The sequence below is a fragment of the Pecten maximus genome, chromosome 7 (assembly GCF_902652985.1).
Source record: "Pecten maximus chromosome 7, xPecMax1.1, whole genome shotgun sequence".
NCBI lineage: Eukaryota > Metazoa > Mollusca > Bivalvia > Pectinida > Pectinidae > Pecten > Pecten maximus.
This window is the reverse complement of record NC_047021.1, coordinates 2,407,431-2,421,882: the sequence shown is the minus strand read 5'-3', so window position 1 is coordinate 2,421,882 and position 14,452 is coordinate 2,407,431. Positions and strand designations below refer to the sequence as shown.

General features: G+C 33.0%; 5 non-coding genes and 5 pseudogenes across 5 annotated transcripts; all 10 read right to left on the bottom strand.

Moving 5' to 3' along the window:
- Positions 1–1,998: 1,998 nt before the first annotated feature.
- LOC117331953 lies at positions 1,999–2,148 on the bottom strand (annotated as a pseudogene).
- A 1,144-nt stretch (positions 2,149–3,292) lies between these two features.
- Positions 3,293–3,442, bottom strand: LOC117331955 (annotated as a pseudogene).
- Positions 3,443–4,555: 1,113 nt separating this feature from the next.
- Positions 4,556–4,713, bottom strand: LOC117331945. The gene has a single exon (XR_004533703.1). It is a non-coding gene; the product is annotated as a U1 spliceosomal RNA (small nuclear RNA).
- Positions 4,714–5,775: 1,062 nt separating this feature from the next.
- LOC117331952 lies at positions 5,776–5,925 on the bottom strand (annotated as a pseudogene).
- A 1,113-nt stretch (positions 5,926–7,038) lies between these two features.
- On the bottom strand, positions 7,039–7,196 carry LOC117331967. Its single transcript, XR_004533716.1, has one exon. It is a non-coding gene; the product is annotated as a U1 spliceosomal RNA (small nuclear RNA).
- Positions 7,197–8,258: 1,062 nt separating this feature from the next.
- On the bottom strand, positions 8,259–8,408 carry LOC117331951 (annotated as a pseudogene).
- A 1,116-nt stretch (positions 8,409–9,524) lies between these two features.
- On the bottom strand, positions 9,525–9,682 carry LOC117331966. The gene has a single exon (XR_004533715.1). It is a non-coding gene; the product is annotated as a U1 spliceosomal RNA (small nuclear RNA).
- A 1,062-nt stretch (positions 9,683–10,744) lies between these two features.
- LOC117331950 lies at positions 10,745–10,894 on the bottom strand (annotated as a pseudogene).
- Positions 10,895–12,007: 1,113 nt separating this feature from the next.
- LOC117331956 lies at positions 12,008–12,165 on the bottom strand. The gene has a single exon (XR_004533705.1). It is a non-coding gene; the product is annotated as a U1 spliceosomal RNA (small nuclear RNA).
- A 1,064-nt stretch (positions 12,166–13,229) lies between these two features.
- Positions 13,230–13,387, bottom strand: LOC117331965. Its single transcript, XR_004533714.1, has one exon. It is a non-coding gene; the product is annotated as a U1 spliceosomal RNA (small nuclear RNA).
- Between the last annotated feature and the right edge of the window lie 1,065 nt (positions 13,388–14,452).

Genomic DNA, 14,452 nt, shown 5'->3' with positions numbered 1-14,452 from the left:
TCTATGGCAAGCCGTTTGGGGTTTTACCTATTGAAATGAAGATATCTCTATTTAATTAAAGATATCTCTATTTAAAATGAAGATATCTCTATTTAATTAGAGATATCTGTAATTTAAATAAAGATATCTCTATTTAAATAAAGATATGTCTAATTTAAATACAGATATCTCTATTTCTACGGAAAATAGAGATATCTTTTTTAAATTACAGATATCTCTATTTCAAATTCAGATATCTCTATTTCGTGTTTAATTAGAGATATCTGTGTTTTAAATAGAGATATCTCTAATTCAAATACAGATATCTCTAATTCAATTAAAGATATCTCCATTTAAATTAAAGATATCTCTATTTGAATTAAAGATATCTTTGATTTTTATATTAATAATGATATCTTTATTTTGAATACAGATATCTGTATTTAATAGGTAAAAACCCAAACGGCTTGCCATACTAGTCTAGAACAATATGCAGACAATACATCATCATTAATGATGTGAAGAGAATTCTTCTTTTGTTAGAATTCATAACGTGTGGAACAATGTTTTCCAACATGTTTTCTGAACGAAAGTAAAAGCATTTTAAGGCTCAAGTGTTTTAAAACACACTCCATTCAGAGTCGATCAGTATTTAATATTTGTATTTGATTTTGTCGGGGATGAGCGCGAACGCAGATCCCCACACTAATAAATTGCGTGCCCGTGTCTCCACGCAGGGGCCAGTCTGTCCGCTGTACGTGCAATGGACTATAAAAGGCCGTTCATATAAAAACGAGATACATTTAACGCGTTAGCATTTCCCACGTTAAACACAAAAGCGTTAAGTACACATTTAACGCGTTAAACATAACATTTAACGCGTTAAATGATAACGGAATTTAACGCGTTCAATGTAAAAATTTAACGCGTTAAATGCTAACGCGTTGTATCTCCTTTTTAGTTTAAACACTATTTTATTCATTAATCAAAATAATCAATACATCTACAAATATTTTGATTGGATGGGAAAACAAGCTTATCTCGTTTTTGACATGAACGGCCTTTCATAATGGACAGACCTCACCCTGGGGAAACCGCCTTCTTGACCATCCTTGCACCAGGTAAGTATGATACTACGAATAGTTTCTTTACTGATAAAGTACTTTTAAAGAAGAAAAATACAGTGTTCTTATTTAGAACCAGTATAAATGTGATATCAAAATTGTATTCAATATTTACATACAAACGTCATTTGACATTATCTCATGACGCCAGGTTTCACTGACCCCCCTACGGAGTAGCCCCAGTATGGTGCAATTACCTCTAGCAACTGGATGGACAATATTAAATCATTATAACTTCATTCAATAATCAAAAAGTAAATGCAATAAAAATTGTAGCTAAACTCAATACCTAATACATAACTTTTTCAAAAAAGTACTTTTAAAGAAGAAATATACAGTGTTCTTATTTAGAAGCAGTATCAATGTGTAGTCCTTATAACTACACCTGTCTCCAAACCGAAGACATATTGATCAATGACAGGATGTCAACAATATTTGTAACATTATGCAAACAAAACATCTCCATTAATGAATTATGATCGTGTATGTGACATAGAATTAAAACAAATCATTGCTAATATTAACTAAAATATTTTGTTGATGGAAATGACTCATTGTTTTAGTTTCATCACTTGAGAAGACATATTGATCAATACCAGAATAAACAACAAAATTTGTCAGTTTGTAAAAAAAAAATAAAAATAAATAAATAAATAAAATAAATAAAAAAATAAAAAAATGGTTTCAATGTTAAAAGAAGATTTCGTCCTATGCAGACAAAACATCTCCATCAATAATGGGAGGAGAATTCCCCTTTTTAAGAATTAGAGATACATGATGTGTTTAGCAATGTTTTCCAACAGTTGTTTTCTGAATGAAACTAAAAGCATTTTAAGGCTCAAGTGTTAATACACTCTATTCGGATTTAGTATTTAACATTTGTATTTGATTTTGTCGGGGATGAGCGCGAACGCAGATCCCCACACTAATAAATTGCGTGCCTGTGTCTCCACGCAGGGGCCAGTCTGTTCGCTGTGCAATGGACAGACCTCACCCTGGGGAAACCGCCCTTTTGACCACGGTTATCCCTGCACCAGGTAAGTATGATACTACGAATAGTTTCTTTACTGATAAAGTACTTTTAAAGAAGAAAAATACAGTATTATTATTTAGAACCAGTATCAATGTGTAGTCTTTATAACTACACCTCTCTCCAAACCGAACTTCTTCGACATCCTGTTTCTATGGAAAAACATCTGTGGAAAAGTGAACTGAGGATTGATGTGCAAGAAAGATTATATATAGACAAGCAAAGAAATATTTTGGAAGTATTTCTGGTTTTGACAAAAATGTAAACGTACACCATACATATCTGACGTATTTACAACGATTACTGTAATATATTGGCTAAATATCACAATACGGTACAGTTGTTTGATATATAGGTAGAGGAGGATATATATAGGTAGAGGAGTAAATTGATCTGTCTTTGGAGAGAAAACAATAAGATGTTATCAATGGTACATATTTCATGATCGAGTGTGTGTTTCACATTGATGTGCACCTTTATGTCATTAACGTAGACAGTAAGTTTGTTAGATTTATCTCCCTTAAGACTGATGGTTCTGTTTAGCAAATTGTGTTTTGGTTTTAAAGGGCTTCAAATGATCAAAATATTAATGAAAATAAAATGTTGAAAAAGAGTCTTTGTTGATGAAAGATTGATATAGACAAGTGATAGTCTTTTGTGATAACATGACCGATGTCTAATATTTGTACATGGAAAATCACGAAACATAAACGCATCTCTTCTCTCCCTAAAATCTCTTTTTGTCGCTAATGAATTGTGATCGTGTATGTGACATCAAATTAAAACAATGATTGCTTATATTAACTGAACATTTTGCTGATAGAAATAACTCATTGTTTTAGTTTCATGACTGAGAAGACATATTGATCAATGCCAGGATGACAACAAAATTTGTAAAAAAAATAAATAAAAAATAAAATAAATAAAAAATAGTTTCAACGTTAAAAGAAGATTTTGTCCTATGTGCAGTATGCAGACAATTCAGCTCCATCAATAATGGGAGGAGAATTCCTCTTTTTAAGAATTAGTGATCCATGATGTGTTTAGCAATGTTTTCCAACAGTTGTTTGTTTTCTGAATGAAACTAAAAGCATTTTAAGGCTCAAGTGTTAATACACTCTATTCGGATTTAGTATTTAACATTTGTATTTGATTTTGTCGGGGATGAGCGCGAACGCAGATCCCCAAACTAATAAATGGCGTGCCTGTGTCTCCACGCAGGGGTCAGTCTGTCTGCTGTGCAATGGACAGACCTCACCCTGGGGAAACCGCCCTTTTGACCACGGTTATCCCTGCACCAGGTAAGTATGATACTACGAATAGTTTCTTTACTGATAAAGTACTTTTAAAGAGGAAAAATACAGTGTTCTTATTTAGAATCAGTATCAATGTGAAGTTCTTATAACTACACCTCTCTCCAAACCGAACTTCTTGGACATCCTGTTTCTATGGAAAAACATCCGTGGAAAAGTGAACTGAGGATTGATGTGTAAGAAAGATTCTATATAGACAAATGAAGAAATATTTTGGAAGTATTTCTGGTTTTGACAAAAATGTAAACGTACACCATACATATCTGACGTATTTACAACGATTACTGTAATATTTTGGCTAAATATCACAATAGGGTACAGTTGTTTGATATATAGGTAGAGGAGGATATATATAGGTAGAGAAGTAAATTGATCTGTCTTTTGAGAGAAAAACGATAAGATGTTATCAATGGTACATATTTGATGATCGAGTGTGTGTTTCACATTGATGTTCACCTTTATGTCATTAACGTAGACAGTACGTTTGTTAGATTTATCTCCCTTAAGACAGATGGTTGTGTTTAGCAAATTGTGTTTTGGTTTTAAAGGGCTTCAAATGATCAAAATATTAATGAAAATAAAATGTTGAAAAAGAGTCTTTGTTGATGAAAGATTGATATAGACAAGTGATAGTCTTTTGTGATAACATGACCGATGTCTAATATTTGTACATGGAAAATCACGAAACATAAACGCATTTCTTCTCTCCCTAAAATCTCTTTTTGTCGCTAATGAATTGTGATCGTGTATGTGACATCAAATTAAAACAATAATTGCTTATATTAACTGAACATTTTGCTGATAGAAATAACTCATTATTTTAGTTTCATGATTTGGGAAGACATATTTATAAATGAGCGGATGACATCAATATTTGTTAATTAATAGTATAAACAACACAAGAAGGTTTCGTTTTATGTTTATTATAAAGACAAAACATCATTAATTAATGTAAAGGGAATTCCTGTTTTGTAAGAATTACAGAGATATCGAGTGTTTAGTAATATTTTCCTACAGATGTTTTCTGAATGACAGTAAAACCATATTAAGGCTCAATCGTTAACGCACTCCAATCGAAGCTGGTATTTCATTTTCTATTTGATTTTTTTCGGGGATGAGCGCGAACGCAGATCCCCACACTAACAAATTGCGTGCCCGAGTCACCATTAGGTTATCGCAGGGGTCAGTCTGTCCGCTGTGCAATGGACAGACCTCACCCTGGGGAAACCGCCCTTTTGACCACGGTTATCCCTACACAGGTAAGTATGATACTACGAATAGTTTCTTTACTGATAAAGTACTTTCAAAGAAGAAATATACAGTGTTCTTATTTAGAACCAGTATCAATATGAAGTTCTTATAACTACACCTGTCTCCAAACCGAATTTCTTCGATATCCTGTTTCAATGGAAAAACATGTGTGGAAAAGTGAACTGAGGATTGATGTGTAAGAAAGATTCTATATAGACAAACAAAGAAATATTTTGGAAGTATTTCTGATATTGACAAAAATGTAAACGTACACCATACATATCTGACGTATTTACAACGATTGCTGGAATATATTGGCTAAATATCACAATACGGTTCAGTTGTTTGATATATAGGTAGAGTAGGATATATATAGGTAGAGGAGTCAATTGATCTGTATTTTGAGAGAAAAACTAAGATGTTACCAATGGTACATATTTGATGATGTGTGTTTCACATTGATGTGCACATTGGTGTCATTAACGTAGACAGTACGTTTGTTAGATTTATCTCCCTTAAGACAGATCGTTTTGTTCAACAAATTGTGTTTCGGTTAATCCTTTGTCGATGAAAGTTCTGATAACTTGACCGATGTCTAATATTTTCACATGGAAAATCACGAAACATGAACGTATTTCTTCTCTTCCTTTAATCACTTTTGTCGCTAATGAATTGTGATCTTTTATTTGACATAGAATTAAAACAAATCATTGCTAAAATTTACTGGACATTTTGTTGATAGAAATGACTCATTGTTTTAGTTTCATGACTGAGAAGACATATTGATCAATGCCAGGATGACAACAAAATTTGTAAAAAAATAAATAAATAAATAAAATAAATAAAAAATAGTTTCAACGTTAAAAGAAGATTTTGTCCTATGTACAGTATGCAGACAATTCAGCTCCATCAATAATGGGAGGAGAATTCCTCTTTTTAAGAATTAGTGATCCATGATGTGTTTAGCAATGTTTTCCAACAGTTGTTTGTTTTCTGAATGAAACTAAAAGCATTTTAAGGCTCAAGTGTTAATACACTCTATTCGGATTTAGTATTTAACATTTGTATTTGATTTTGTCGGGGATGAGCGCGAACGCAGATCCCCACACTAACAAATTGCGTGCCTGTGTCTCCACGCAGGGGCCAGTCTGTCCGCTGTGCAATGGACAGACCTCACCCTGGGGAAACCGCCCTTTTGACCACGGTTATCCCTGCACCAGGTAAGTATGATACTACGAATAGTTTCTTTACTGATAAAGTACTTTTAAAGAAGAAATATACAGTGTTCTTATTTAGAACCAGTATCAATGTGTAGTCTTTATAACTACACCTCTCTCCAAACCGAACTTCTTCGACATCCTGTTTCTATGGAAAAACATGTGTGGAAAAGTGAACTAAGGATTGATGTGTAAGAAAGATTCTATATAGACAAATGAAGAAATATTTTGGAAGTATTTCTGGTTTTGACAAAAATGTAAACGTACACCATACATATCTGACGTATTTACAACGATTACTGTAATATTTTGGCTAAATATCACAATAGGGTACAGTTGTTTGATATATAGGTAGAGGAGGATATATATAGGTAGAGAAGTAAATTGATCTGTCTTTTGAGAGAAAAACAATAAGATGTTATCAATGGTACATATTTGATGATCGAGTGTGTGTTTCACATTGATGTTCACCTTTATGTCATTAACGTAGACAGTACGTTTGTTAGATTTATCTCCCTTAAGACAGATGGTTGTGTTTAGCAAATTGTGTTTTGGTTTTAAAGGGCTTCAAATGATCAAAATATTAATGAAAATAAAATGTTGAAAAAGAGTCTTTGTTGATGAAAGATTGATATAGACAAGTGATAGTCTTTTGTGATAACATGACCGATGTCTAATATTTGTACATGGAAAATCACGAAACATAAACGCATTTCTTCTCTCCCTAAAATCTCTTTTTGTCGCTAATGAATTGTGATCGTGTATGTGACATCAAATTAAAACAATAATTGCTTATATTAACTGAACATTTTGCTGATAGAAATAACTCATTATTTTAGTTTCATGATTTGGGAAGACATATTTATAAATGAGCGGATGACATCAATATTTGTTAATTAATAGTATAAACAACACAAGAAGGTTTCGTTTTATGTTTATTATAAAGACAAAACATCATTAATTAATGTAAAGGGAATTCCTGTTTTGTAAGAATTACAGAGATATCGAGTGTTTAGTAATATTTTCCTACAGATGTTTTCTGAATGACAGTAAAACCATATTAAGGCTCAATCGTTAACGCACTCCAATCGAAGCTGGTATTTCATTTTCTATTTGATTTTTTTCGGGGATGAGCGCGAACGCAGATCCCCACACTAACAAATTGCGTGCCCGAGTCACCATTAGGTTATCGCAGGGGTCAGTCTGTCCGCTGTGCAATGGACAGACCTCACCCTGGGGAAACCGCCCTTTTGACCACGGTTATCCCTACACAGGTAAGTATGATACTACGAATAGTTTCTTTACTGATAAAGTACTTTCAAAGAAGAAATATACAGTGTTCTTATTTAGAACCAGTATCAATATGAAGTTCTTATAACTACACCTGTCTCCAAACCGAATTTCTTCGATATCCTGTTTCAATGGAAAAACATGTGTGGAAAAGTGAACTGAGGATTGATGTGTAAGAAAGATTCTATATAGACAAACAAAGAAATATTTTGGAAGTATTTCTGATATTGACAAAAATGTAAACGTACACCATACATATCTGACGTATTTACAACGATTGCTGGAATATATTGGCTAAATATCACAATACGGTTCAGTTGTTTGATATATAGGTAGAGTAGGATATATATAGGTAGAGGAGTCAATTGATCTGTATTTTGAGAGAAAAACTAAGATGTTACCAATGGTACATATTTGATGATGTGTGTTTCACATTGATGTGCACATTGGTGTCATTAACGTAGACAGTACGTTTGTTAGATTTATCTCCCTTAAGACAGATCGTTTTGTTCAACAAATTGTGTTTCGGTTAATCCTTTGTCGATGAAAGTTCTGATAACTTGACCGATGTCTAATATTTTCACATGGAAAATCACGAAACATGAACGTATTTCTTCTCTTCCTTTAATCACTTTTGTCGCTAATGAATTGTGATCTTTTATTTGACATAGAATTAAAACAAATCATTGCTAAAATTTACTGGACATTTTGTTGATAGAAATGACTCATTGTTTTAGTTTCATGACTGAGAAGACATATTGATCAATGCCAGGATGACAACAAAATTTGTAAAAAAATAAATAAATAAATAAAATAAATAAAAAATAGTTTCAACGTTAAAAGAAGATTTTGTCCTATGTACAGTATGCAGACAATTCAGCTCCATCAATAATGGGAGGAGAATTCCTCTTTTTAAGAATTAGTGATCCATGATGTGTTTAGCAATGTTTTCCAACAGTTGTTTGTTTTCTGAATGAAACTAAAAGCATTTTAAGGCTCAAGTGTTAATACACTCTATTCGGATTTAGTATTTAACATTTGTATTTGATTTTGTCGGGGATGAGCGCGAACGCAGATCCCCACACTAACAAATTGCGTGCCTGTGTCTCCACGCAGGGGCCAGTCTGTCCGCTGTGCAATGGACAGACCTCACCCTGGGGAAACCGCCCTTTTGACCACGGTTATCCCTGCACCAGGTAAGTATGATACTACGAATAGTTTCTTTACTGATAAAGTACTTTTAAAGAAGAAATATACAGTGTTCTTATTTAGAACCAGTATCAATGTGTAGTCTTTATAACTACACCTCTCTCCAAACCGAACTTACTTCGACATCCTGTTTCTATGGAAAAACATGTGTGGAAAAGTGAACTAAGGATTGATGTGTAAGAAAGATTCTATATAGACAAATGAAGAAATATTTTGGAAGTATTTCTGGTTTTGACAAAAATGTAAACGTACACCATACATATCTGACGTATTTACAACGATTACTGTAATATTTTGGCTAAATATCACAATAGGGTACAGTTGTTTGATATATAGGTAGAGGAGGATATATATAGGTAGAGAAGTAAATTGATCTGTCTTTTGAGAGAAAAACAATAAGATGTTATCAATGGTACATATTTGATGATCGAGTGTGTGTTTCACATTGATGTTCACCTTTATGTCATTAACGTAGACAGTACGTTTGTTAGATTTATCTCCCTTAAGACAGATGGTTGTGTTTAGCAAATTGTGTTTTGGTTTTAAAGGGCTTCAAATGATCAAAATATTAATGAAAATAAAATGTTGAAAAAGAGTCTTTGTTGATGAAAGATTGATATAGACAAGTGATAGTCTTTTGTGATAACATGACCGATGTCTAATATTTGTACATGGGAAAATCACGAAACATAAACGCATTTCTTCTCTCCCTAAAATCTCTTTTTGTCGCTAATGAATTGTGATCGTGTATGTGACATCAAATTAAAACAATAATTGCTTATATTAACTGAACATTTTGCTGATAGAAATAACTCATTATTTTAGTTTCATGATTTGGGAAGACATATTTATAAATGAGCGGATGACATCAATATTTGTTAATTAATAGTATAAACAACACAAGAAGGTTTCGTTTTATGTTTATTATAAAGACAAAACATCATTAATTAATGTAAAGGGAATTCCTGTTTTGTAATGAATTACAGAGATATCGAGTGTTTAGTAATATTTTCCTACAGATGTTTTCTGAATGACAGTAAAACCATATTAAGGCTCAATCGTTAACGCACTCCAATCGAAGCTGGTATTTCATTTTCTATTTGATTTTTTTCGGGGATGAGCGCGAACGCAGATCCCCACACTAACAAATTGCGTGCCCGAGTCACCATTAGGTTATCGCAGGGGTCAGTCTGTCCGCTGTGCAATGGACAGACCTCACCCTGGGGAAACCGCCCTTTTGACCACGGTTATCCCTACACAGGTAAGTATGATACTACGAATAGTTTCTTTACTGATAAAGTACTTTCAAAGAAGAAATATACAGTGTTCTTATTTAGAACCAGTATCAATATGAAGTTCTTATAACTACACCTGTCTCCAAACCGAATTTCTTCGATATCCTGTTTCAATGGAAAAACATGTGTGGAAAAGTGAACTGAGGATTGATGTGTAAGAAAGATTCTATATAGACAAACAAAGAAATATTTTGGAAGTATTTCTGATATTGACAAAAATGTAAACGTACACCATACATATCTGACGTATTTACAACGATTGCTGGAATATATTGGCTAAATATCACAATACGGTTCAGTTGTTTGATATATAGGTAGAGTAGGATATATATAGGTAGAGGAGTCAATTGATCTGTATTTTGAGAGAAAAACTAAGATGTTACCAATGGTACATATTTGATGATGTGTGTTTCACATTGATGTGCACATTGGTGTCATTAACGTAGACAGTACGTTTGTTAGATTTATCTCCCTTAAGACAGATCGTTTTGTTCAACAAATTGTGTTTCGGTTAATCCTTTGTCGATGAAAGTTCTGATAACTTGACCGATGTCTAATATTTTCACATGGAAAATCACGAAACATGAACGTATTTCTTCTCTTCCTTTAATCACTTTTGTCGCTAATGAATTGTGATCTTTTATTTGACATAGAATTAAAACAAATCATTGCTAAAATTTACTGGACATTTTGTTGATAGAAATGACTCATTGTTTTAGTTTCATGACTGAGAAGACATATTGATCAATGCCAGGATGACAACAAAATTTGTAAAAAAATAAATAAATAAATAAAATAAATAAAAAATAGTTTCAACGTTAAAAGAAGATTTTGTCCTATGTACAGTATGCAGACAATTCAGCTCCATCAATAATGGGAGGAGAATTCCTCTTTTTAAGAATTAGTGATCCATGATGTGTTTAGCAATGTTTTCCAACAGTTGTTTGTTTTCTGAATGAAACTAAAAGCATTTTAAGGCTCAAGTGTTAATACACTCTATTCGGATTTAGTATTTAACATTTGTATTTGATTTTGTCGGGGATGAGCGCGAACGCAGATCCCCACACTAACAAATTGCGTGCCTGTGTCTCCACGCAGGGGCCAGTCTGTCCGCTGTGCAATGGACAGACCTCACCCTGGGGAAACCGCCCTTTTGACCACGGTTATCCCTGCACCAGGTAAGTATGATACTACGAATAGTTTCTTTACTGATAAAGTACTTTTAAAGAAGAAATATACAGTGTTCTTATTTAGAACCAGTATCAATGTGTAGTCTTTATAACTACACCTCTCTCCAAACCGAACTTCTTCGACATCCTGTTTCTATGGAAAAACATGTGTGGAAAAGTGAACTAAGGATTGATGTGTAAGAAAGATTCTATATAGACAAATGAAGAAATATTTTGGAAGTATTTCTGGTTTTGACAAAAATGTAAACGTACACCATACATATCTGACGTATTTACAACGATTACTGTAATATTTTGGCTAAATATCACAATAGGGTACAGTTGTTTGATATATAGGTAGAGGAGGATATATATAGGTAGAGAAGTAAATTGATCTGTCTTTTGAGAGAAAAACAATAAGATGTTATCAATGGTACATATTTGATGATCGAGTGTGTGTTTCACATTGATGTTCACCTTTATGTCATTAACGTAGACAGTACGTTTGTTAGATTTATCTCCCTTAAGACAGATGGTTGTGTTTAGCAAATTGTGTTTTGGTTTTAAAGGGCTTCAAATGATCAAAATATTAATGAAAATAAAATGTTGAAAAAGAGTCTTTGTTGATGAAAGATTGATATAGACAAGTGATAGTCTTTTGTGATAACATGACCGATGTCTAATATTTGTACATGGAAAATCACGAAACATAAACGCATTTCTTCTCTCCCTAAAATCTCTTTTTGTCGCTAATGAATTGTGATCGTGTATGTGACATCAAATTAAAACAATAATTGCTTATATTAACTGAACATTTTGCTGATAGAAATAACTCATTATTTTAGTTTCATGATTTGGGAAGACATATTTATAAATGAGCGGATGACATCAATATTTGTTAATTAATAGTATAAACAACACAAGAAGGTTTCGTTTTATGTTTATTATAAAGACAAAACATCATTAATTAATGTAAAGGGAATTCCTGTTTTGTAAGAATTACAGAGATATCGAGTGTTTAGTAATATTTTCCTACAGATGTTTTCTGAATGACAGTAAAACCATATTAAGGCTCAATCGTTAACGCACTCCAATCGAAGCTGGTATTTCATTTTCTATTTGATTTTTTTCGGGGATGAGCGCGAACGCAGATCCCCACACTAACAAATTGCGTGCCCGAGTCACCATTAGGTTATCGCAGGGGTCAGTCTGTCCGCTGTGCAATGGACAGACCTCACCCTGGGGAAACCGCCCTTTTGACCACGGTTATCCCTGCACAGGTAAGTATGATACTACGAATAGTTTCTTTACTGATAAAGTACTTTCAAAGAAGAAATATACAGTGTTCTTATTTAGAACCAGTATCAATATGAAGTTCTTATAACTACACCTGTCTCCAAACCGAATTTCTTCGACATCCTGTTTCAATGGAAAAACATCTGTGGAAAAGTGAATTGAGGATTGATGTGTAAGAAAGATTCTATATAGACAAATAAAGAAATATTTTGGAAGTATTTCTGATATTGACAAAAATGTAAACGTACACCATACATATCTGACGTATTTACAACGATTACTGTAATATATTGGCTAAATATCACAATACGGTTCAGTTGTTTGATATATAGGTAGAGTAGGATATATAGGTAGAGGAGTAAATTGATCTGTATTTTGAGAGAAAAAAATAAGATGTTACCAATGGTACAGATTTCATGATCGATTGTGTGTTTCACATTGATGTGCACCTTTATGTCATTAACGTAGACAGTACGTTTGTTAGATTTATCTCCCTTACGACTGATGGTTCTGTTTAACAAATTGTGGTTCGGTTAATAGAGACTTTGTCGACGAAAGATTGATTTGGACAAGTGAGAGTCTTTTCCGATAACTTAACCGACGTATTATATTTTCACATGGAAAATCACGAAACATGAACGCATTTCTTCTCTACCTCAAATCTCTTTTGTCGCTAATGAATTGTGATCGTGTTTGTGACATAAAATTAAAACAAATCATTGCTAATATTAACTAAACATTTTGTTGATAGTGAAAAATCTCATTGTTTTAGCTTCATGACTGGAAAGACATATTGATAAATGAGCGGATGACATCAATATTTGTTAATTAATAGTATAAACAACACAAGAAGGTTTCGTTTTATGTTTATTATAAAGACAAAACATCATTAATTAATGTAAAGGGAATTCCTGTTTTGTAAGAATTACAGAGATATCGAGTGTTTAGTAATATTTTCCTACAGATGTTTTCTGAATGACAGTAAAACCATATTAAGGCTCAATCGTTAACGCACTCCAATCGAAGCTGGTATTTCATTTTGTATTTGATTTTTTTCGGGGATGAGCGCGAACGCAGATCCCCACACTAACAAATTGCGTGCCCGAGTCACCATTAGGTTATCGCAGGGGTCAGTCTGTCCGCTGTGCAATGGACAGACCTCACCCTGGGGAAACCGCCCTTTTGACCACGGTTATCCCTACACAGGTAAGTATGATACTACGAATAGTTTCTTTACTGATAAAGTACTTTTAAAGAAGAAATATACAGTGTTCTTATTTAGAACCAGTATCAATGTGTAGTCCTTATAACTACACCTGTCTCCAAACCGAAGTTCCCCGATATCCTGTTACTACGGAAGAACATCTGTAGAAAAGTGGACTAAGGATTAATGTGTAAGTAAGATTATATATAGGCAAACACAGAAATATTGTGGAAGTATTTCTGGTTTTGACAAAAATGTAAACGTGCACCATACATATCTGACGTATTTACAACGATTACTGTAATATATTGGCTAAATATCACAATACGGTACAGTTGTTTGATATATAGGTAGAGTAGGATATATAGGTAGAGGAGTAAATTGATCTGTCTTTTGAGACAAAAAAATAAGATGTTACCAATGGTACAGATTTCATGATCGATTGTGTGTTTCACATTGATGTGCACCTTTATGTCATTAACGTAGACAGTACGTTTGTTAGATTTATCTCCCTTACGACTGATGGTTCTGTTTAACAAATTGTGGTTCGGTTAATAGAGACTTTGTCGACGAAAGATTGATTTGGACAAGTGAGAGTCTTTTCCGATAACTTAACCGACGTATTATATTTTCACATGGAAAATCACGAAACATGAACGCATTTCTTCTCTACCCTCAAATCTCTTTTGTCGCTAATGAATTGTGATCGTGTTTGTGACATAAAATTAAAACAAATCATTGCTAATATTAACTAAACATTTTGTTGATAGTGAAAAGACTCATTGTTTTAGCTTCATGACTGGAAAGACATATTGATAAATGACAGGATGACAACAATATTCGTAAAAAATAATAAATGAATAAATAAAAAATGAAAAATAGTTTAAACATTGTAAGAAGATTTCGTCCTATGCACATTATGCATTATGCAGACAAAACTACCTCTTTTGTAAGAATTACAGAGATATCAATTGCTTAACAATGTTTTCCAAGAGTTGTTTTCTGAATGAAAGTAAAAGCATTTAAGGCTCAAGTGTTTATACACTCCATTCGGATTTGGTATTTAATATTTGTA